Here is a 22999-nt window from a genome sequence, read left to right as displayed (position 1 = left end):
ATTGCTCTTGGCTGTGCCTTTTTCCTGTATCGCTGCACATACATTTATAGCTACTTGGTTATGTAGCATCACTCTTCATCTTATCTTAAATATTCTCCATTTTTTCGTATATTATCACATCTATATTTACTATTAACAAAATGTAGAATAAAGGCAATGCTTATGAAGAAGATTTTGTGCTAAACTTCTTGAATTCCCCCCCCCCCCATCAGCATGGACAAGGGCTTTATAGAGCATGTCTTCACCAGTAATGTAAGTTTGTCCTTCTCAAGCCTTCAAACTTTATTGTGTATATTTGGTTAGGCATGACTGCAACAGCTGTTTATTTTTGGTGTTTGCATCAAATTGCATGTTTAAAGTTTATTATGTAAGTTCATAAACAAAAGTTTGTCCTTCTCAATTTAAGTTTTTAGTTGTACAACCAAGTTCCTTCTTCATACCATGTAAATTAAACTATTCAGAGCAAGTGATCTTCTTTTGCACTGCATGTATGCTTCTGTTCTTCATCCGTAATCCAGTGGTGTGGTGAACCTACCCACTACAGCACAATGTCATATTTGCAATGTCTTAACTATGAACAATGTCATATCATTCTACTATTATTTAAACCATCTCTTTATTTGCCAATCTGAAATGGGATAAATTGACAGCACACTAACCATTGATACTTATGAGTTCTTCATCTGTAATCTAGTGGTGTCTCGAAGCTGCCAACTCCTTCACAATGTCATTTCCTGCCATGTCTTGACCTGAACAATACCATATTGTGTTAATGCAATTTTAAACTGTGTCACTTTATTCGTCAGTAAGAAATGTGATGAATTGCCAGCACTGATACTTTTATGTGTGAAACCTGTCATCTGTCTGCTTGTTTATCTTTCAGAGTGAGGAAGATATAAGTGTTGAACAAGTGCAGTCTCATCATCTTGCTCAGCTGCTTGCGCTGTAGCTCCCCAGCAGGGCTAACCTTTCTTGAACTATATTGAAGTGTTGTCGGTTTTGTATATTATTTTGTCAGCATGTTTATTTGCACTGGTGGCGATCTTTGATGCCCAGTGTATGTAATCTGCTGTCTGCTTGTGTTTTATTATCATAGTGGCGAACTTTGATGCCCAGTGGATGTAATATGCAGTAATTTGTTTATTGTATAGTCTAGGTTTTTTCTTATTCACGATGATGCAGTTATTTTACTGTATATATGTCCTGTCTTCGCAGTAAACCAGCCAAACCGTAAAATTACGGTACATAATCGGGCCATCATGCAATCACGATGTATGATCCGCATCATGGGCCCCGTCAAACTGGCCCACTAGTAGATTCGGGCCTTTAATAGGCCGAGTAACCCCCGGCCCTCTTTTCGCAAGAAAACTCAATGGGCTTTTAGGAGGCTGAGAAGTAGGCTGGGCCTGCAACATGCCGAATAGCTCAAGGGCCGGCGGCAGCCCGAAATGGACCCCGGCCCATGATTGTGCAAATCAATTCACGGGCTTTTAACAGGCCAAAGTTGTCTCGGTCCTTGTTTGGCCCAATCAGACATCGGCTGCGAGCAGGCCGGATGCAAACCGGGCCGTAGTTAGGCCCAACTATATGACGGGCTTTTAACAGGCCAAAATTAATATAGGGCCGAAATGTTAAATGGGCCCTTAACAGGCCGAAACTAATATCAGGCCGAATTACTAAATGGGCCTTTAGCAAGTGGGCCCAAAAGCATAGCGTCCAGTCAATGGGCCGAATCTGATATGGGCCATAATTGAGCCCAAAGCCTCTTAAAGGGCCGGACATGATCTGGGCCATGATTTGGCCTAGAAAGTGGGAGGCTTTTAACGGGCCGGATCTTATATGGGCCATTATTAGGCCGGGAACGTGACAGGCCATTAATGGACCGGATCAATTATGGGCCGGCATTTGTCCCAAAACATGGCAGCCAGTTAATGGGCCGGCCTACTAGGGTCCTCAAAATCTTGTGGGCCTACAGCTGGGCCGGCCCATTAATGTCGACGCAATCTCGTGGGCCTTTAGCTAGGCCGGCCCATTATGATCCGCAAGAATTTTGTGGGCCTTTACCTGGGCCGGCCCATTATGGCACACAAAAATCTTGTGGGCTTTTACCTGGGCCGGCCTATTATGTCCTGTGAAATCTTGTGGGCCTTTAGCTGGGCCAGTCCATTATAGTCCGCAAAATCTCGTGGGCCTTTAACTGGGCCGGCCCATTAAGGGCCGCAAAATCTTGTGGGCCTTTAGTTGGGACGGCCCATTTAAACTTGTTGGGCCGTGCCACGTGTCGACATATCATATGCGCCTTCTATCCAGTGAGTGGATGACATCTGTCCCAATGATGAGCCGACACGTGTTTCCTCCAGCCAATGATGATTTTACACGTGGAAAATCCCCATTGGTCGGGGCTATTAACGAGTTATCGGATCCAAAACCCGACCCGATAGCTTAACGGCGTTCCGTTACGGTGGATGCCACATCTTGGTCACCCTTGACGAAAGCACTTCTGTGACGCGCAATTTATCGTCATGGAAGTGGACACTTCCATGATGATAATTTTGGTAATGTCATGGAACACTTCTACGACAGCACAGGTATGACTATCTTGATTCTGTCATAAATTTGTCATGGATGTACATGCATGACAAAAAACACGACCTACTATGACAAACACGTATCATCACGGAAGTGTATTTTTTTGTAGTGCTAGCTCCAGTTCATCAATGTAATGTAGGCATGTATTCCAAATATAGTCATACGATCTTATGGAAAAGAACTTGCATGACATCTTTTGTCCTACCCTCCCGTGGCAGCGTGGTCCTATTGGAAACTAAAGTGATATTAAGGCCTCCTTTTAATAGAGTACTGGACCAAAGCATTAGCACTTAGTGAATACATGAACTCCTCAAACTATGGTCATCACCGGGAGTGGTCCCGATTATTTTCACTTCGGAGTTGCCAGATCATAACACATAGTAGGTGACTCTTGACTTGCGAGATAGGATCAAGAACTCACATATATTCATGAAAACATAATAGGTTTAGATCTGAAATCATGGCACTCGGGCCCTAGTGACAAGCATTAAGCATGGCAAAGTCATAGCAATATCAATCTTAGAACATAATGGATACTAGGAATCAAACCCTAACAAAACTAACTCGATTACATGGTAAATCTCATCCAACCCATCACCGTCCAGCAAGCCTACGATGGGATTACTCACGCACGGCAGTTTGCATCATGAAATTGGTGACGGAGGATGGTTGATGATGACGATGGTGATGGATTCCTCTCTCCGAAGACCCGAACGGACTCTAGATCAGCCCTCCTGAGGAAGATTAGAGCTTGGCGGCGGCTCCATATCGTAAAACGTGATGAATCCTTATCTCTGATTTTTTTTCTCCCCGAAAGTGAATATATGGAGTTGGAGTTGAAGTCGGTGGAGGTCCATGGGGCCCACGAGGCAGGAGGCGCGCCCAGCACCCTCGTGGACAGGGTGCGGGCCTCTTATGCTGACTCTTTCGCCAATATTTTTTATTAATTCCAAAATGTGTCTCCTAGGATTTTCAGGTCATTCCGAGAACTTCTATTTCTGCACAAAAATAACACCATAGTAGTTCTGCTGAAAACAGCGTCAGTCCGGGTTAGTTCCTTTCAAATCATGCAAGTTAGAGTCCAAAACAAGGGCAAAAGTGTTTGGAAAAGTAGATACGTATCAACTCCCCTAAGCTTAAACCTTTGCTTGTCCTCAAGCAATTCAGTTGACAAACTTAAAGTGAAAAGGAAGATCTTTTACAAACTCTGTTTGATCTTGTTGTCGCAAATATGTAAAGCCAGCATTCAAGTTTTCAGCAAAGATTATGAACTAACCATATTCACAATAACATTTAGGTCTCATGTTTACTCATATCAATGACATAATCAACTAGCGAGCAATAATAATAAATCTCAGATGACAATACTTTCTCAAAACAATCCTAATATAATATAACAAGATGGTATCTCGCGAGCCCTTTCTGAGACCGCAAAACATAAATGCAGACTACCCCTGAAGATCAAGGACTGACTAGACATTATAATTCATGGAAAAAGAGATCCAGTCATAGTCATACTCAATGTAAATTAATAGTAATGCATGCAAATGACAGTGGTGCTCTCCAACTGGTGCTTTTTAATAAGAGGATGATGACTCAACTTAAAGTAAATAGATAGGCCCTTCGCAAAGGGAAGCAGGGATTTGCAGAGGTGACAAAGCCCGAGTTTTGAAATAGAGATAAATAATATTTTGAGTGTCATACTTTCATTGTCAACATAGCAACAAAGAGATCTTGATATCTTCCATGCTACATACATTATAGGCGGTTCCCAAACAGAATGGTAAAGTTTATACTGCCCCACCACCAACGAACATCAATCCATGGTTGGCCCAAAACAACAGGTGCCGTCCAACTAACAACAATCCTGGTGGAGTTTTGTTTGCAATTATTTTGATTTGATTTGAGCATAGACTGGGCATCCCGGTTACCGGCCATTTTCTCGTGAATGATGAGCGGAGTCCACTCATCGTGAGAATAACCCGCCTAGCATGGAAGATATAGACAACCCTAGTTGATACATGAGCTATTCGAGCATACAAAACAGAATTTCATTTGAAGGTTTAGAGTTTGGCACATACAAATTTACTTGGAACGGAAGGTAAATACCGCATATAGGAAGGTATGGTGGACTCATATGGAATAACTTTGGGGTTTATAGAAGTGGATGCACAAGCAGTATTCCTGCTTAGTACAAGTGAAGGCTAGAAAGGGACTGGGAAGCGACCAACTAGAGAGCGACAACAGTCATCAACATGCATTAAGATTAACCAACAATTAATGCAAGCATGAGTAGGATATAAATCACCATGAACATAAATATCGTGGAGGGTATGTTGATTTTGTTTCAACTACATGCGTGAACATGTGTCAAGTCAAGCCACTCGAAACATTCAAAGGAGGATACCACCTTATCATACCAAATCACAACCATTTTAATAGCATGTTGGCACGCAAGGTAAACCATTATAAACTCCTAGCTAATTAAGCATGGCACGAGCAACTATAATCTCTAATTGTCATTGCAAACATGTTTGATCCATAATAGGCTGAATCAGGAATGATGGACTAATCATATTTACAAAAACAAGGCAGGTCGAGTTCATACCAGCTCCTCTCATCTCAATCATTTCATCACATATCGTCATTATTGCCTTTCACTCGCACAACCGAACATTGTGGATAATAATAATAGTGCATGTGCATTGGACTAAGCTGGAATCTGCAAACATTTAATTCAAAGGATAAGACAAGGTAATATGGGCTCTTGGTTAGATCAACAATAATGCATATGAGAGCCACTCAACATTTTCATCATGGTCTTCTCCTCTCAACCCCCAAAGAAAAGAAAAGTACTAAAACTATTTACACGGGAAAGATCCCAACAAGCAAAAGAAGAACATGAATTTTTTTGGGGTTTTCTTTTAATTACTACTACTACAAGCATGGAAAGTAAACTAGCTAAAGGCTACAACTAACTTTTTTTGGTTTTTCTTAAGGTTTTTCAAACACACGAGAAGAGAGCAAGAAAAGAAAATAAACTAGCATGGATAGTACAATGAAAAAGTATGAACACCGACAACTAGAATGAGTGTGTGAACATGAATGTAATGTCGGTGAGAAATGCGTACTCCCCCAAGCTTGGGCTTTTCGCCTAAGTTGGTCTACACCCACGGCTGGCCTGGCGGATATCCAAAGTCGTAGTCGGGGTTGTACTGAGATGCAGCGGCTACTGCCTAGAGAACTGCTTCTTGGAGGCGAGCTGCCTCTGTCCTCCTCTCATATTCGCTTACCTCCTCCCTGGTTATAAAATATCTCCTTTTTGCCTGAAAGTTAAAGAAAGTAGGACAGGGAGAGTAACATGGACAGTACGCTGTCTGTCAAAGATTAGTTGGTACTCAAGGAATTGTTCATTCCTCTCAAGAAATTGATGGTGAACCATAGCACTATAATCTAGATAAGCAGGTGGCAACTCAATATCATTTCCATTTATGGATATACCAAGATAATTGGCTACACGAGTTGCGTAAATTCCACCCAAAAAATCTCTACTATTACCATTAATGTGTAACCTCCGTGCAACAATGGCCCCCAAGTTATATTGTTTATCACCTAGTACTGCACTCTTGAGGACTGATACGTCTCCAACGTATCTATAATTTTTGATTGTTCCATGCAATTATATTCTCTATTTTGAAGGATTATGGGCTTTATTATACACTTTTATATTACTTTTGGGACTAACCTATTAACCAGAGGCCCAGCCCATGTTGCTGTTTTATTGTCTGTTTCAGTATTTTGAAGAAAAGGAATATCAAACGGAGTTCAAATGGAACGAAACCTTCGGCAGCGTGATTTTTGGGAAGATTATGATCCAAGAGACTTGGAGTGCAAGCCGGGGGGTCATCTAGGAAGCCACGAGATAGGAGGGCTCCCCCCCCTATAGGGCGCGCCCCCTGTCTCGTGGGCCCCTCGAGCACCTCCCGACCGACTTCTTTCGCCTATATAAGCCTGCGTACCCTAAAAACATCGAATATCAAGATAGATCGGGAGTTCCGTCGCGGCAAGCCTCTGTAGCCACCAGAAACCTCTCGGGAGCCCTTCACCGGTGGCCATCTTCATCATCCCGGCGCTATCCGTGACGAGGAGGGAGTAGTTCACCCTCGGGATATGAGAACACTTGATGTATGTCTTGCCGTGCTTATCTGTGGTGACAATGGGATATCATGTGCCACTTGATGTATGTTTTGGTGACCAGCTTGCGGGTTCCACTCATGAACCTATGCATAGGGGTTGGCACACGTTCTTGACTCTCCGGTAAAAACTTTGGGGCACTCTTTGAAGTACTTTGTGTTGGTTGAATAGATGAATCTGAGATTGTGTGATGCATATCGTATAATCATGCCCACGGATACTTGAGGTGACAATGGAGTATCTAGGTGACATTAGGGTTTTGGTTGATTTGTGTCTTAAGGTGTTATTCTAGTACGGACTCTTGAATAGATTGATCTGAAAGAATAACTTTGAGGTGGTTACGTACCCTACCATAATCTCTTCGTTTGTTCTCCGCTATTAGTTTCTTTGGAGTGACTCTTTGTTGCATGTTGAGGGATTGTTATATGATCTATCTATGTTATTATTGTTGAGAGAACATGCACTAGTGAAAGTATGAACCCTAGGCCTTGTTTCCTACCATTGCAATACCATTTACGCTCACTTTTGCCATTAGTTACCTTGCTGTTTTTATAATTTCAGATTACAAATACCTTTATCTACTATCCATTTTTCACTTGTGTCACCATCTCTTCGCCGAACTAGTGCACCTATACAATTTACCATTGTATTGGGTGTGTTGGGGACACAAGAGACTCTTTGTTATTTGGTTGCAGGGTTGTTCGAGAGAGACCATCTTCATCCTACGCCTCCTACAGATTGATAAACCTTAGGTCATCCACTTGAGGGAAATTTGCTACTGTCCTACAAACCTGTGCACTTGCAAGCCCAACAACGTCTACAAGAAGAAGGTTGCATAGTAGACATCAAGCTCTTTTCTGGCACCATTGCCGGGGAGGCAAGGTAAACGACAATCACACCCCGTCAACTAAAGCTCTTTTCTGGCACCGTTGCTGGGGAGCTGAGTGCTTGAAGGTACATCTTTAGATCTTGCAATCGAGTCTTTTAGTTTCTTCTTTTATCACTAGTTTAGTTTATAAAAGAAAACTACAAAAAAATGGAGTTAAGTTTGTCTCGTACGCTTCGTCTTTTTAATATCTTTCATGAGTATGATGGAAAGGAAAATTGTGCTCAAGTGCTAGAAGAAGAATGCATTAAAATGCTTGGTACTAAATCTTTGAATGATGAGCATGATTGCAATGTTGGTAGTATGAACTCTTTGAATATCCATAGTACTAATGATGATTGCACTAGTTATGATGAAAATGTCTCTTATAAGCATGTTGATTTTTGTGGTGTAGAATGGGTTTGCATGGACACACCAAATAGAGAAAATAGATATGGCAAGAGGCATAAGTATTTAAAAACTAAAGGTTTACAAGAAAGGCTTGATGATTGTGCTGAAAGATTCAATATTTTTCGTGCCCCTTGTGAACTTTGCAACGAACGTGGTCATTTAAATCTCCAATGCAAATTGTTTCATGATCGAATCGTGTCCAAAAATTGTGATAACTTGATTACCCTTGGGCATCATAAAGTGCTTAGTCTTCTTTTGGTTTATGAAGAAATGAAACGTATAACTGAGGGTATTCCAAAATTTAATCTTGATAGATTTCTTGATTTTGATCTAGAGAAGATTTATATGTTTTGTACGGTGAATTGCATTGAAAATCCTTATATTGCCAATTACCAAAAGAAAAGAAAGCAAATAGAAGATGATGAGAATACTAATGAAAGGGAAGAGACTTCCCAATATCCTCCTATTATTTCTTCTGATGAATCAGGTAACGAGGAAGAGCTTTCTATTCAACCAATCTCGTCAATAAGGAGCTCAAAGAGGAAGGTTGAACCCCCACATAATGTGAAGAAGAAAAAGAAAAGAAGGTGCAACAAAGGTAGAAAGGTATCCCTCCCAAATGATGTTGCTCCTACTACTCATTGTGATGATGATAATTGCTATACTATTGGTGCTATCCATACTATTGATAAGGAGAGTAATTATGCTTATGATATGAAAAGGCCCAAGTGTGGGGAAGCTATTTTTGATGAGGATGAAATATTTGAGAATATATTTGCTGGAATTAATGTTTATCCCAAGCTTGGGGATGCTACGTTTAATGAAGATGATATTTTTAGCATCCCAAGTTTTGATATGCAAACTTGTTATGATGATAGCATGCCTCTTTAAAAGTGCATTATATCGACTAGAGGGGGGTGAATAGGCGATTTTTATGGATCCTTCACTGAGGAATTTGCTGGTGAGGAAATTCCTAAATGAAGAACTACTTGCAGCAGAATAAGTACACAGAAAAGAACATAACAGAACAAAAGCATAGTCATCATGATGAAATGAAGACAAGCACAGAGCAGAAAGCGTAAACATAGGATAACACAAGGAAGAAGATGGGCAGACTGAAGAAATAGAACTGAGGAAATTGAGAAAGTCTTCAGTCAATGTCTTCAAACAGATATGAACAGGCACACAACAACATACATGAGGAATTTAACGAGTTGAGGAAATAGAAGCAGTAGCTCGCTGAATACAATGATTTGGTAGACCAGTTCCAACTGCTGTCTCAGTTGTACATCTGGTTGGAGCGGCTGAGTATTTAAACTCGAGGACACCCAGTCCCGGACACACAGTCCTCACCATATTCTCCTTGAGCTAAAGTCACACAGACCTCGCCCAATCACTCGTGGTAAGTCTTCAGGTGACTTCCGAACCTTCACAAACTCGATCACTCGATGATCCACAATTCCTCTTGGATGCTCTAGACCTTGACGCCTAACCGTCTGGAAGAAGCAAAGTCTTCAAAGGAAACAAGCGTCGGATCCACGCAGGATCAATCTCTTCAGTGATGCCCAATCACTTGGGGTTTTGTAGGTTTGGGTTTTGGGATTTCCTCACTTGATGATTTTCACTCAAAGTTCTCGGAGGATGGGTTGCTCTCAAATGACAAGTGTCAGTTTCTCTCGGAGCAGCCAACCAACTAGTGGTTGTAGGGGGCGGCTATTTATAGCTGGGGAGCAGCCCGACATGATAAGACATAAATGCCCTTGTCTAATATGACCGTTAGGTGGGTAGATATTTTGGGACAGCTGGCGCGTAGCACAGCAACGGTCGGAATATTTGGGGTTCGAATTCCTCAGGGCTATCATGTTCCTCACTTGGTAGGCAATCCGCGCTGGTGAATTCCTAACTCTTCAGTCAGAACAAATTCCTCAGAGACGAGAAGAACTTCGTCTCTGTCACTGAAGAATATGACTAAACTGTGCGAGGTTTCCAATGGCTTCACTCGAAGGGATTGGTAGGTGTAGGATTTTGAGTTGAGCATCACATGGAATTTTTTCCTTAGTATTTCCTCGACCCCCCTTTAACAGTATGTTGTTTCCTTTGACTCAAGAAAGAGAAAATGAAACTACAAAGACAAAAGTCTTCACGCTTCATGTTCCTCGAATGATTTGCCATGTTTTCAAGGTCACACCAATTTCTTCACTTTCAAAGTCTTCAGAAAGTCTTCAGAAATCCAAAGTCTTCAGTCGAAGAACTTCATTTTTAGGGGTCGACTTTCTTTGTAAATATCAAACTCCTCATAGACTTATAGACCTGTGTACACTCACAAACGCATCAGTCACTTAACCTATAAGTCTTCAATACACAAAAAACACTAAGGGGCACTAGATGCACTTACAATCTCCCCCTTTTTGGTGATTGATGACAATATAGGTTAAGTTTTCAATGGGGATAATCGTATGAAGTGTAAATACTGATATTGAGGAATTTGATTGCAAGATATAGAAGAACTCCCCCTGAAGATGTGCAACGTGAGGAATTTGCTTTTGAAGCAATGCACACTTGAAGAGTATAATCATGGAGATCTCCCCCTATATCTCGTAATTCATACACGCATTTGACATATAACATGAGGAATTTGAAATGCATGATGAAATATGGTGACTGATGTAATTCAGCATGTGTGCATTAACATTAATGAGGAATAAGCATGCAGAGGAACACAGCAAAAGTATCAAGCCACCATAGAGTTTAAGATTACAACTCGATCCAGCAAAGTCATCGGAAGAACGAGAGTTGTAACTTAGCAAAAAAACGCCCATATATAGACCCGCTTGAAGACTAACTCAAATTTCTCCCCCTTTGTCATCGAATGACCAAAAGGGTTGAAACTGAGGACTAACGCCCCTGAAGAATATCATGATGATGGAGGAGCGCCAGCGTTGTCAGGGTCTTGAGTCGATGTAGGGCCTGATGCAGTGTCGTCCAAATCTTCATGCTCGTCTGTGGCGTGTGATGAAGAATATGAGCTTGCGACCAGTGGAGGAACCTTGACCTTCTTGTATCTCTTCGGTGGAGGTGCAGACCACTCAAAGTCTTTCTTGAAGCCCATTTACTTCAGATCTTCTTCACCATATAGATGTGACAGAATAGCCCAGGTGCGATCAAACACTTCATGGAGGTAGTAGTGGTTTTTCTTCACTGCATTATGCGTAGAGGTCATGTTGTGAAGAATAGAGCCAAACTGACGCTTAACCCATTTGTGATTCCGATCGACCTTCTGGTGAAGACTTATAAGTAGTTCACGGTCAGTCATCACACGAGGAGCTGTAGCTTGACGACTTGACTTTGGAGCATTGGCAGCAGAATCATGTGTGGCAGAGTCATCATTGGTGGAATAAGATGCTGCTTTACGGAACTGACCATCCAATGGACGAATGCCTTCATAGATCACAGCTGGTGACTTGCCCTTCTCATCGGATGAGGAAATTGTCCGCTTGAGGACTTCAATTGGGGGCAAGTAGCTGCCATGGTTAAGAGTATCAGCCTTGTAGTTGAGTGAAGACCTTGATCTGAGGAATCTCATGATCCATGGAGCATAAGGCTTCAACTCAAATGGTGAAAGTGCAACATTCGCAAGAGTCCTCATGAAGAAATCATGATAATTGATAGGGATACCATGCATGATGTTGAAGAGCATATTCTTCATCATCCCCACAATTTCTTCATCAGATGAAACATGACCTTTGATTGGACTCATGGTCTTCGTCAGAATGCGGTAGATGGTTCTGGGCACATACAGCAAATCCTTCACGAGGAATTTGGTCCTTTGAGCTTGTCCAGGCTTCAGTGGCTTCATGAGCACTTGCATATAGTGATCTGTAAGTTCAGGTTCATCAAACAGACAGCGAGCGCCTTCTGGTGGAGGACTTATTGGCAAGGCACAAAGTTCAGAGGCTGGTGCCTTGTAGTGAGTGTTTTCAGTCATCCAGTCCAACACCCATGAGTTGATGTCAGCTGCATCGCCTGTGATATGCAAAGTTGCATAGAACTGAAGAATAAGCTCTTCATTCCAATCAACGATGTCAGAGCAGAAATTCAGCAAGCCTGCATCGTGAAGCATACTGAGAACCAGCGTGAAGCAAGGCATGGATTCCATATCCACGTGAGGAATGTGCTCATGATCGAAGACTTTGTCCTTGTCAAAGAGAACTGAGGAATAGAAGTTTTCCTGGCTGGTTGTCCAGAAACGCTTCCTTCTAAGACGAGCATTGTCATAAGGGTTGAATTCAGTGAAGAATATGTGCTCGCCGAAGAAATCATCAGCCTTGAATTTTGGCTTCTTGGAGAAGGGATTCTTTGGTTTGGGCTGAGGAGTGTCAGTGATTTGCAGTACCACCGCAGGAATCGCAATCTCAGGTTCCTCATGCTGAGGAATTTCAGTTTCTTCTACAATTGCAGCCTGAGTCCTTTCTTCTTCATTCACATTTTCATCAGCGCAAGTGGCTGGAATTTCCTCATTGACGGATGGGGTTGCACGAGGTTAATCAGATTCCACTCGTACTTCTGTAGCGACTGGGGACTAAGGAACAGCTTGGAGAGGAGTGAACAATGGATAATTGGGGTGCTGACTTTCCCAAAAGTCATCATTCAGCACTGGTGTGGTACATCCGATGTCCACATCCTAATCTTCAAGTTCTTCAACACCTGCCTCTTCAGCAGTGAACTGAGGCATAGGTGAGGAAATGACTGGGGTTGAAGGGATCTTATCCACTTCAATTTCTTCGTCCAACTGCTATGTCGAAGCAGCAGATGGAGTTTCTTCATCAGATTCCTCGGGAATCTCATATTCTTCACCAAAAGGAACAAGGTCCTTTGATGGCATTGATGAGACAGGAATGGCATCAATTGGATTGTCAATTGAACTGATCAGCGTCTTCGTCTTCTTCGGAGCTGAAGAATTTAAAGAAGTTGATGCCTTCCTTTTTTTCATCGTTGCATGTTCTGCAGCCTTTGTCTTCTTCACATCTGATGCAGATGGAATGATTGGAGTTGGTGTAGGTGCAGGAGGTGCATTTTCTTCAGGCGCAACTGTTGCAGTTGCCCTGACTTGTTCACTTTCCTCAGGCGCATCACTAGTGGATGCCCTGGCAATATCATCAGCGGCTGGAATGGAGTCATCAGCCCTGGTACTCTCATTTTTTCTTTAACATCCATAATGACATCAGCGGTGCTGGCATGTTCTTCAGTGGGCTGGGCAGATGCTTCAGCTTGAGGAATTTCAACATGCACCGGAGCAGAGGCAGTTGAAGAGAAAGTCTTCGTCAGATTGACAAACCGAACCTTTGCACCCTTCCAATCAGCATAGTAGTGAGCAAAGTCATCGCTCAGTTGTTTGATTTTCTGTTGCAAGGCAAGGAGCTGATCTAGAGTGAGAGTGAGGACATTGTCCTTGAGGTAGCGTTGTTTCTTGTATTGCGCTTTCTTCAATCTTCGTCCTTCTTCATACTTCCACTTCTCTTCCTCAATGAAGTGAGTGAGAACATGGCTTTGACCAGGAGTGAGATTCATCTCCGGCAAAGGTGTAGTGGGGTCCTTGTTCCACAAGTCAATAAAATCAAGGATCAACTTGGGATCCAGCATTAGTGGCACATTGTTGCCTTTGGCTTTAGCGCCCTTGGCTTGCCTGTCCCTGATGATTTCAGCAAGTTCTTCATCATCAGCCTCATCGTCATTAGAGGGGATTTGGAAGGCAACCTACTTCTTGTGAGGACTTGGGCGAAGGTCTCGTCCTAAAGTGGCCTTTTTCTTCAGCGGGGATGGTCCGACTGTGGAACTCGGTGCAGCAGTGGAGCTAGCAGATGCTCCTGAGGCAATAGAGATGCCTTGAGTCCTTTGGCACGTGGCAAGATGCACAGGTGTGGAAGATTTTGTCGGAGGAGCCAAAGACATTGTCGGAGGAACTGAGGACTTTGGAGGAGGAGGAGCAGCAGACTGAGGAATTGGCCGTGAGGGCTTTGAAGATGCTGGCCGTGAGGGCATTGCTGAGGAGCTTGGCTGTGACGGCATTGAAGGAGAAGCACTAGATTTATGGGCAGGCTTCTTTGGCATAGCCTTCCTGGGCTTACTGCCAGAGGCCTCAGCAGCGTTAGCAGCAGCAGCAGAATCTTCATTGAATTTCCTCACTACTTCTTTTGCTTGCTTGGCTAGTTTGGCCTGGCGCCTAGCCCATTCAGCAGCATAGTCCTCACCGCGCTTGAGGCTGGTGGGATCTGCCAGTTGGCCAGGTCTCAATGGAGGTCTTGAGCATGGAGGGTTGAGCGCGAATTTCTTCATGTACTTGGGAGTAACATACCTGTACTCCCTCCATTCCCATGCCCATCTCCTCTCAATATGTTGTATGCGCACTTTGCGCTGATTCTTGTCCTCCTTGCCAAACTTGGCCTCATCTGGAGTGCAATATCCAGCATAAATATCCTCAGGGATTTCAAACGCTGTGTTGACCTCAGGCCTTTTTCCTCCCTTTTGTGGCTTCTTGCCATCAGCCATTTTCTTCAGCTGAGGATGAACAACTGAAGTTTCTGAAGATGTATGCAACTTTTCTTCGAGGAACGCTGCAAATGAGTTAAGTTGATGAGAACCTAGTGATTCAGCAGCGGACATTTGTACCTGTGAACAGAGTATAGTTGCGAGGAATTTGGAGAGGTCATATGCGTTCTCAAAAGATTTTCAAAAAGAGAATAGGTTTGAGGAATTTGACCGATGAGTCTTGAGGAATTTCACTAAGCGCTCTTTATCTTAGGTTCCAGAGTTGTACAAATTTGAAAATCCACACAATTGAGGAATCTTGAAGAAAAAAATTGCTTAGAGAAACGAATCAAGAACAGATAACATGTGAGGTGTTTAGTGTGTGAAATTTTGAAGAATAAACACCTTTGAAGATTTTTTTAAGAAAACACATGAATCAAAGCGGGTAATAAAGGTAACTTTTAATTACCCGAAGTGAAGAACACGACAAACTAAGAGGTGTAGAAGTGAAGTTCGTCCGTTCAGATCTTCCATGCCCTAACTCGGCAGAGGAAGACGGCTACGGTGGCGGCCGAGTGAAGAGATCCGCAACCGGCGCGAGTACGACGGTGACGAGGTCGAGGAAGTGAAGCTCTTCCTCACCGGCGACGATGAAGTAGCGGCGGCGCTAGGGTTTGGGAAGCTCGAGCAGGAGAGAGGTCGAGCAGAGTAAAAGTGAAGTGAGGAAGAGGCAGGGGTATTTATAGCGGCAGTGAAAAACTGTGCGCCCGAGGATTTCGGATGAACATGCCCCTGGCTCTTCTCCTTCACGTGACATGTGTCACCCATGTACTGTGAGGTGGCGATCATGTAGGATCGTGGGTGAATAGATAAGTATTTGTCGTGAGAAGCAGAACGGTTTGAGCGGCAAAGCCGAAAATTTAGATAAGATAAGTTTTAAGTTACCGTTCGCAATTTCTTCAGTTGTCAAGGACACAGTGAAGATTTTGAACGAGTTTCAAATCAGAACGCACATGAAGAATTTGTGAAAAGATTAGATTGAGTCCAGCATAGAGGGGGAAGGGTCCGATCACATTCACTTAGCGGAAAAAGTCAACTTGAAGAATTAGCAATAAGTGAATGTTGTAGAGGACATAAACTCATATATATATATATATATATATATATATATATATATATATATATATATATAATCAACTGAAGACAAACGACGGAAATAGTGAAGACATTGCAAGTTGAAGAATTTGAGAAAACTGAGGAATTTCAAAAATGAAAAAAAAACTCAAATTGAAGATTTTCAACTTTGGGTGGTGGCGTAACCCACCGTATAAGAAAGCTGATTTCAGACACCGCATACAATTGTCATAGGGCTCTGAGAATCAATTTCTTCATTAATTTCTTCACACTTAGAGGGTTAGTCTTCATTGATTGAAGAAAAATGTTACTTTGTGTGTTGCGCATCTAAGTCATCAAGTCAGCATAGGTGTTAGGATGAGTGTCCATTTCAGAGAACATTCGAAGATTCTAGGATATTTAGCTCACACCGCAACTTGCTAAATCTCTTCTCATCCAAGGGCTTAGTGAAAATATCGGCCAGCTGATCTTCAGTTCTTGCATGGCAGATGGAGATATCGCCCTTCAACACATGATCATGAAGAAAATGATGACGAATCTGGATGTGTTTTGTCTTCGAGTGCTGAACTGGGTTGCGAGAAATCTTGATAGCGCTCTCATTGTCGCAGTAGAGGGGCACATTCTTCACGTTGATGCCATAGTCCTTGAGAGTTTGCTTCATCCATAATAATTGAGCGCAGCATGATCCAGCAGCAATGTAATCAGCTTCTGTAGTGGAGAGAGATACGCGGTTCTGTTTCTTCAAGGACCAACAGACCAAAGATCGTCCGAGGAAATGGCAAGTGCATGATGTTGACTTGCGGTCCACGCGATCGCCAACATAGTCAGAGTCTGAATATCCAACGAGATCAAATGAAGAGCCCTTGGGATACCATAATCCAAGTGTTGGTGTGCGAGCTAGATATCAAAGAATATGCTTCACAGCCTTAAGGTGTGATTCCTTCGGTGTAGCTTGAAATCGGGCACACATGCAAACACTAAGCATAATATCTGGCCTAGATGCACATAGGTACAATAAAGAGCCAATCATGGAGCGGTATACCTTTTGATCGAAGTCTTGACCATTTTCATCGGTGCATAGATGGCCATTTGTGGGCATTGGAATTTTGACCCCTTTGCAATCTTGCATGCCGAATTTCCTCAAAACTTCTTTGAGGTATTTCTCCTGTGATATGAATATACCATTGCGTTGTTGATGAATTTGAAGACCTAAAAAGAATTTCAATTCTCCCATCATAGACATTTGATATTCTTCACTCATCATATAGGCAAATTCATCACTATAACATTGGTTAGTACAACCAAAGATAATATCATCAACATATATTTGTCACACAAACAATTCACCATCATAAGATTTAGTGAAAAGAGCTGGGTCGAGTAAACCGGGTTTGAAGCCTTTCTTCATGAAGAATTCCTTCAAAGTGTCATACCACGCCCGAGGGGCTTGCTTGAGGCCATACAGGGCCTTGTTGAGTCTGAAGACTTTGTCAGGATTCTTTGGATCTTCAAAACCTGGGGGGAGCAACATATACTTCTTCCTCAAGCTTACCATTGAGGAATGCACTTTTCACATCCATTTGTTGTAAGATAATATCATGATGGTTAGCGTAAGCAAGTAATATGCGAATAGCCTCAAGTCTAGCAACAGATGCAAAAGTTTCATCGAAATCAATTCCTTCAACCTGTGTGTAGCCTTGAGCTACAAGTCGTGCCTTATTCCTCACCACAAGGCCATTTTCATCTTGCTTGTTGCGGTAGATCCACTTTGAGCCAATGATGTTGTGCTTGCGAGGATCTCGACGTTTGACCAGTTCTCAGACATTGTTGAGCTCGAACTGATGTAATTCTTCTTGCATAGCCTGAATCCACTCAGGCTCCAGAAATGCTTCATCTACCTTAGTGGGCTCTGAGGTAGAGACAAAAGCAAAGTGCCCACAAAAGTTAGATAAATGTGAAGATTTTGAGCGAGTGAGAGGACCTGGTGCTTCAATGTCATCAATGATCTTCTCAATTTGCACTTCTTTAGCAATGTGAGGATGAGTGGGTTGCCTTCGACGAATTTGATCAGCATTCCCTTTGGGAGTATTTTCTTCAGCACCATTTTCTTCAGGTGCGCCAGCTCAGTGATCATCACAATCAGGAATGAATTCTTCAGCAGATTCTTCGGTAGGAATGACATCCTTAGTAGCCTTGAACTTGATAGAATCTTCAGGTGCTGGTTCATCTATCACAGAAGGTAGGTGCTCTCTTTGCAAGCCATTAGTTTCATCGAACCGCACATCTACAGTTTCAGCAACTTTGTGAAGAACGTTGTTGAAGACTCTGTAGGTGTGTGAGTCCTTTCCATAACCAAGCATAAAACCTTCATGTGCTTTTGGTGAGAATTTTGAAGTGTGATGAGGATCTCTAATCCAACATTTAGCACCAAAGACTTTGAAATAACTCACATTTGGCTTTTTGTCAGTGAGGAGTTCATAAGCAGTTTTCTTGAAGAATTTGTGAAGATATACCCTGTTGATGGCATCGCACGCAGTATCAATTGCCTCAATCCAGAAGAGACGAGGCGTCTTGTATTCATCAAGCATAGTGCGAGCCATTTCAGCAAGGGTTATGTTCTTGCGCTCCACGACGCCATTCTGCTAAGGAGTATAAGGAGCAGATAACTCATGAGTAATACCAAGTTCATCAAGATAGCCATCCAGACCGGAATTCTTGAGCTCGGTCCCATTGTCAGTTTTGATGTGCTTGATCTTCCCACCAAAGTTGGTTGAACCCCTCAAGGAAAATCGTTTGAAGACTTCCTGCACTTCATGTTTATAAGTGATAATGTGCACCCATGTGTAACGAGAATAGTCATCAACAATAACAAATCCATATTGAGATGCATCATTAAGAATTGCAGAATAGTGGTTAGGACCAAAGAGATCCACGTGAAGCAATTCAAATGGACGAGTGGTAGTCATGACAGTCTTCGCTGGATGCTTGGCCTTTGTCATCTTTCCAGCTTCACAAGCTCCGCATAAGTGATCCTTGAGGAATTTGACATTCTCAATGCCAATGACATGCTTCTTCTTTGCAAGCGTGTGCAGATTCCTCATGCCAGCATGACCAAGTCGTCGATGCCATATCCAGCCTTCTGAAGCTTTTGCAAGTAAGCACATGGCTGGTTGTGGTCCTGTAGAGAAATCAACAATATACAGATCTCCTCTCCTAAAGCCTTCGAAGACTTTGGAATGGTCAGCTTCCATGATCACAACACAATGATATCTTCCAAAGATAACAACCATATCGAGATCACAAATAATTGAGACAGAGGTGAGGTTGTATCCTAAGGACTCGACAAGCATGACTTTGTCCATGTGTCGATCCTTTGAGATCACAACCTTACCTAGACCCAATACCTGACTTTTGCCTTTGTCAGCGAAGATGATATGCTTCAGATGTGATGGTGATAAAGGAGCATCCATCAATAGATTCTTGTCACCCGTCATGTGATTTGTACATCCACTATCGAGGACCCACTCGTTTGCTTTGGGCTGATCATCCTACAGATGAATTAGTGCATCTTACGAACTCATATACTTCATCAGTGAAGAATATGACATCAATATCATCAATTCAATTTCATCAAGCAATAGCACAGATAAATCAGTATGAGGATGTGAGAAATGAAAATTCATTTCTTCATGATTAGCCTGCGTCCTTTCAGGCATTGTTCAGGTCTCCAGCAAATTCTTTAGACGTTTTAAGCACGTCTGGAGACCTGAGCCTGCATAAGAGATTAGTTCTTTTTCTTCACCACCCACATCTGAAGGGGTGGCAAAGAGTTCATCACTCTACAAGCACCATATGAGAAAGGTGGCATAGAAGCTAGTCCGCTTCGTTTCACATAAGAGGGGTTAGGGTAAGCATATGAATAAGTAGAGAAATTCTTCGAGGACTTATAAACATAATGATTTGAAGAATAACGTTCATATTCATAGCCCTTAGCTCTACCCTGCGAAACAGAAGGGTTAGCACGATGATGATCCATATGAGGAATTTGATCCACGTGAAGAATTAGGTCCATATGAAGAATTAGATCTGGGGTTCCTATTCTTCACAGGCGGTGTCATGAGGACATTCACCTGAAGACTTTCAAGATAACTTTTGGGAACCCATATTTTCTTCATAGGGGAACTGTTCCTGCAGTTAGTGCCAACATATCTAGCAAATACTTCACCATTCTGATTTTTGAACAGTTTATAGTTAGAGTCAAATGACTATCACAAGAATGAGGAGATTCACATGTAAAGCCAGATAAGTTGGATGGATCAACTGGAGGTCCCTTTGCAGCAACCCATGAGGTTTTGGGGTACTGCTCAGGCTTCCAATATGTTCCATCAGCATTGAGTTTCCTCTCAAAGGCAATACCCTCTTTCCTAGGGTTTCTATTGAGAATCTGCTTTTTCAGCACATCACAAAGAATCTGATGCCCTTTGAGGCTTTTGTACATGTCTGTCGTGTACAATTCCTTCAGCCCTGCATCATTAGTAGTACTAGCAATGTCCTCAGATGAGGAATTAGTGATAGCAGAGACAGATGAAGAATTTGTATAGTTGAAGCATTTGAACATTCAGGTGAAGAATTAGCAGATTCATGTTCAATGCACTTCAGACATGGAGGAACAAATCTTCCTGAGTAGCGCTGATTTGTTGAGCAAGTAATGAATCGCGCTCCTTCTGAAGATCTTCATAACTCACTCTTAGCTTCTCAAGATCTTGCTTTCTTTGAACAAATTCATAAGAAAGCTTCTTGTGATCAGATAAGAGAGTGTTATGACGACTTTGAAGGTTGTCAAACTTAGACTGAAGTCTTTGAAGATTTTCAGTTCAGTCTTTAGTGCGGTCCATTTCATCACCCAACATATCATAACTTTTGTCTAGCGTGTTTTGAAGCTTTTCAATAGCCTTTTGTTGTTTCACAGCAATCTTAGCAAGTTTAGAGTAGCTGGACTTAAGATTTTCATCAGATTCATCCTCACTTGATTCAGAGGAGGGGTATTTAGTTACCTTGGCACCCTTTGCCATGAAGCAATAGGTGGGAGCGTAGTCACCATTGCCTTCATCAGCGTTGTTGGTGTTTGTCGGATTTCGGGTTCCGGCAGACCCTTGAGGTTCAAACACTGGGGTGCGCGCGGAGGTTCCGCCTTCTACCTACCTGTTCCTCACTGAATCGCTAGGATCTAAACTACAAGAACAACAACACAAGAGACACAGGATTTATACTGGTTCAGGCCACGATTGTGGTGTAATACCCTACTCCAGTGTGTGGTGTGGTGGATTGCCTCTTGGGCTGATGATGAACAATACAAGGAAGAACAGCCTCGCGAGGGTCTGTTCTTGTGGTCGCTCTCTTTTTTGTCGGTCGGATGGATTGATCGATCGCCCCTACCCTGTGGGTGGCTAGTCCTATTTATAGGCGAAGGCCCTGGGCCTCTTCCCAAATATTGAGCGGGAAGGGCGCCAACAATTGGCCAATTTGAAGGGGAACATCTAGTACACTTATCCTAACTAAAGTTGGTCCTCACCTGTCAAAGGCTCTGGTGGTGACGCCGACTTGGGCTCCACGGTGACCTCCATCCTGCCGTTGGACTGGTCTTGGTCTTGTTGCACTGAAATGGACGCCTTTGCTTGATGCTCTCGGCTGCGCTTGCTCCCCTTGCACCAAAGAGGAAATAGGGACACTGCGCGGGCTGGCGCCCGGCAGGCGCCCTTGGTCGTCATGGCTTGCATCATGGGCACCTCGCGAGGTACCCCGCCTTGAACTCTCCACCTCCTCATGAGCCAGCCTGACGAGGCCGTGCCTGAGGAAGTTCCTTGTCGTCCGCCCCGCGAGGCTTGGCCCCTCGCGAGGGTCTTGAGCTTGTGCTGATGAAGATGGGCCGTGCTGGCCCCCCCCCCTTTGAGCCACGCCGCAGGCCGCCGGCAGGCAAGTCTGGGGGCCACCGTTCCTAGAACACCGACAGTAGCCCCCGGGCCCAAGGCGCGCCCGGACTTGGCTGAGCCGAGAGGCGAAAGGGCAAGTGCGAAGCGTCATGGGCCCTAACAGCCTGCAGCCTTGGGCGCCGCGTGGCGGTTGATTGGACGTGGGCGTCTCCGCAACTGCACTAGTTGATAAGGAGCGGCATCTGCCCTCTGCCTCCTTTGCTCTCTCCAGTTGCTGCTCAGATCCCCTTTCTTGCGCCTCTCCTTCTTTCCTTCGAAATCTCCAAATCTATTCCACCCACGCACCCTAGCCAGCCATGGCGCCTCGCCAGGCCCCAGCCGGAGCTTGGTACTCCTCCGCCCTGGACTCGTCAAACGTGTCGGAGGCGAGCCTTGCCCGGGTGCGCCAGTTGGCAGCGGCGCAGGGCGTCGACGGGGCGAAGGTGTTCAAGGCCGGCTCTGCCCTCCCTGAGGGCCAAGGAAGCACCTTCTATCCGCTCTTTGTGAGCGCCATTGTCGCCGGTCTGGTGCCTCCCTTCTCTGAGTTCTTCTTTTCCGTCCTCTGCCATTACAACCTTCAAGCTCTGCATCTCCACCCCAATTCAGTCCTCCTTCTGGCAATCTTCGCCTGCTATTGCGAGGCTCACGTGGGGGTGAAGCCCTCTGTGGCCCTGCTGCGCCACTACTTCTACCTCTGGCCCTCTCGCGGCTCCGTCTCTGCGTGTGCGAGCTTCGTCGTGTACGGCAGCTCCATCGCCATTACGAATCCCGGGAAAAGGATTGAGGGTTTTAGGAGCAAGTGGGTCCTTGTTGATGCTGGGTGCGTCCACCCCCGGCTGGCCTTGCCCACGGGGCTCCCCTCAAGCTCCGACGACTGGTCTCGAGTGGAGCTTGTGGATCCACGTGCGAGGCTGGTGATGGAGAAGATGGATGCGGATCTGAGGCCGGCCAGCATGGCGGCGGCGAAGCTGACTGGCGCCTCGCTTCTGAGGGAGTTTCTGGAGCATCAGCTAGCTCCGCTTCGTCAGTACTCGCTTCCGATGTGGAGGCCCCACCCGAGCCCCGTGGTCCTGGCCGATGAGGATCTGGCGCCCGTCCTCCAGTCTTTGGTCGGGGGCGACGTGGCAAGGTTGGAGGGCGCTCCGACGCCCCTGTTCCTTCGCGAGGACTGGGAGCAGGTTGTGGGGTCCATGCCCATCCTCGACGGGGACGGGCCTGTGCCTGGGGAGGCTCCTGAGGACCTGGTGGACGTATCCTCCGGCGACTCTAGCGAAGAGAGGGAGGAAGGGGAACGGGAAAAGGGGGCTGACTC

This window comes from Triticum dicoccoides, chromosome 7B (assembly GCF_002162155.2).
Source record: "Triticum dicoccoides isolate Atlit2015 ecotype Zavitan chromosome 7B, WEW_v2.0, whole genome shotgun sequence".
Classification (NCBI taxonomy): Eukaryota; Viridiplantae; Streptophyta; class Magnoliopsida; order Poales; family Poaceae; genus Triticum; species Triticum dicoccoides.
This window is presented reverse-complemented; position numbering follows the sequence as displayed.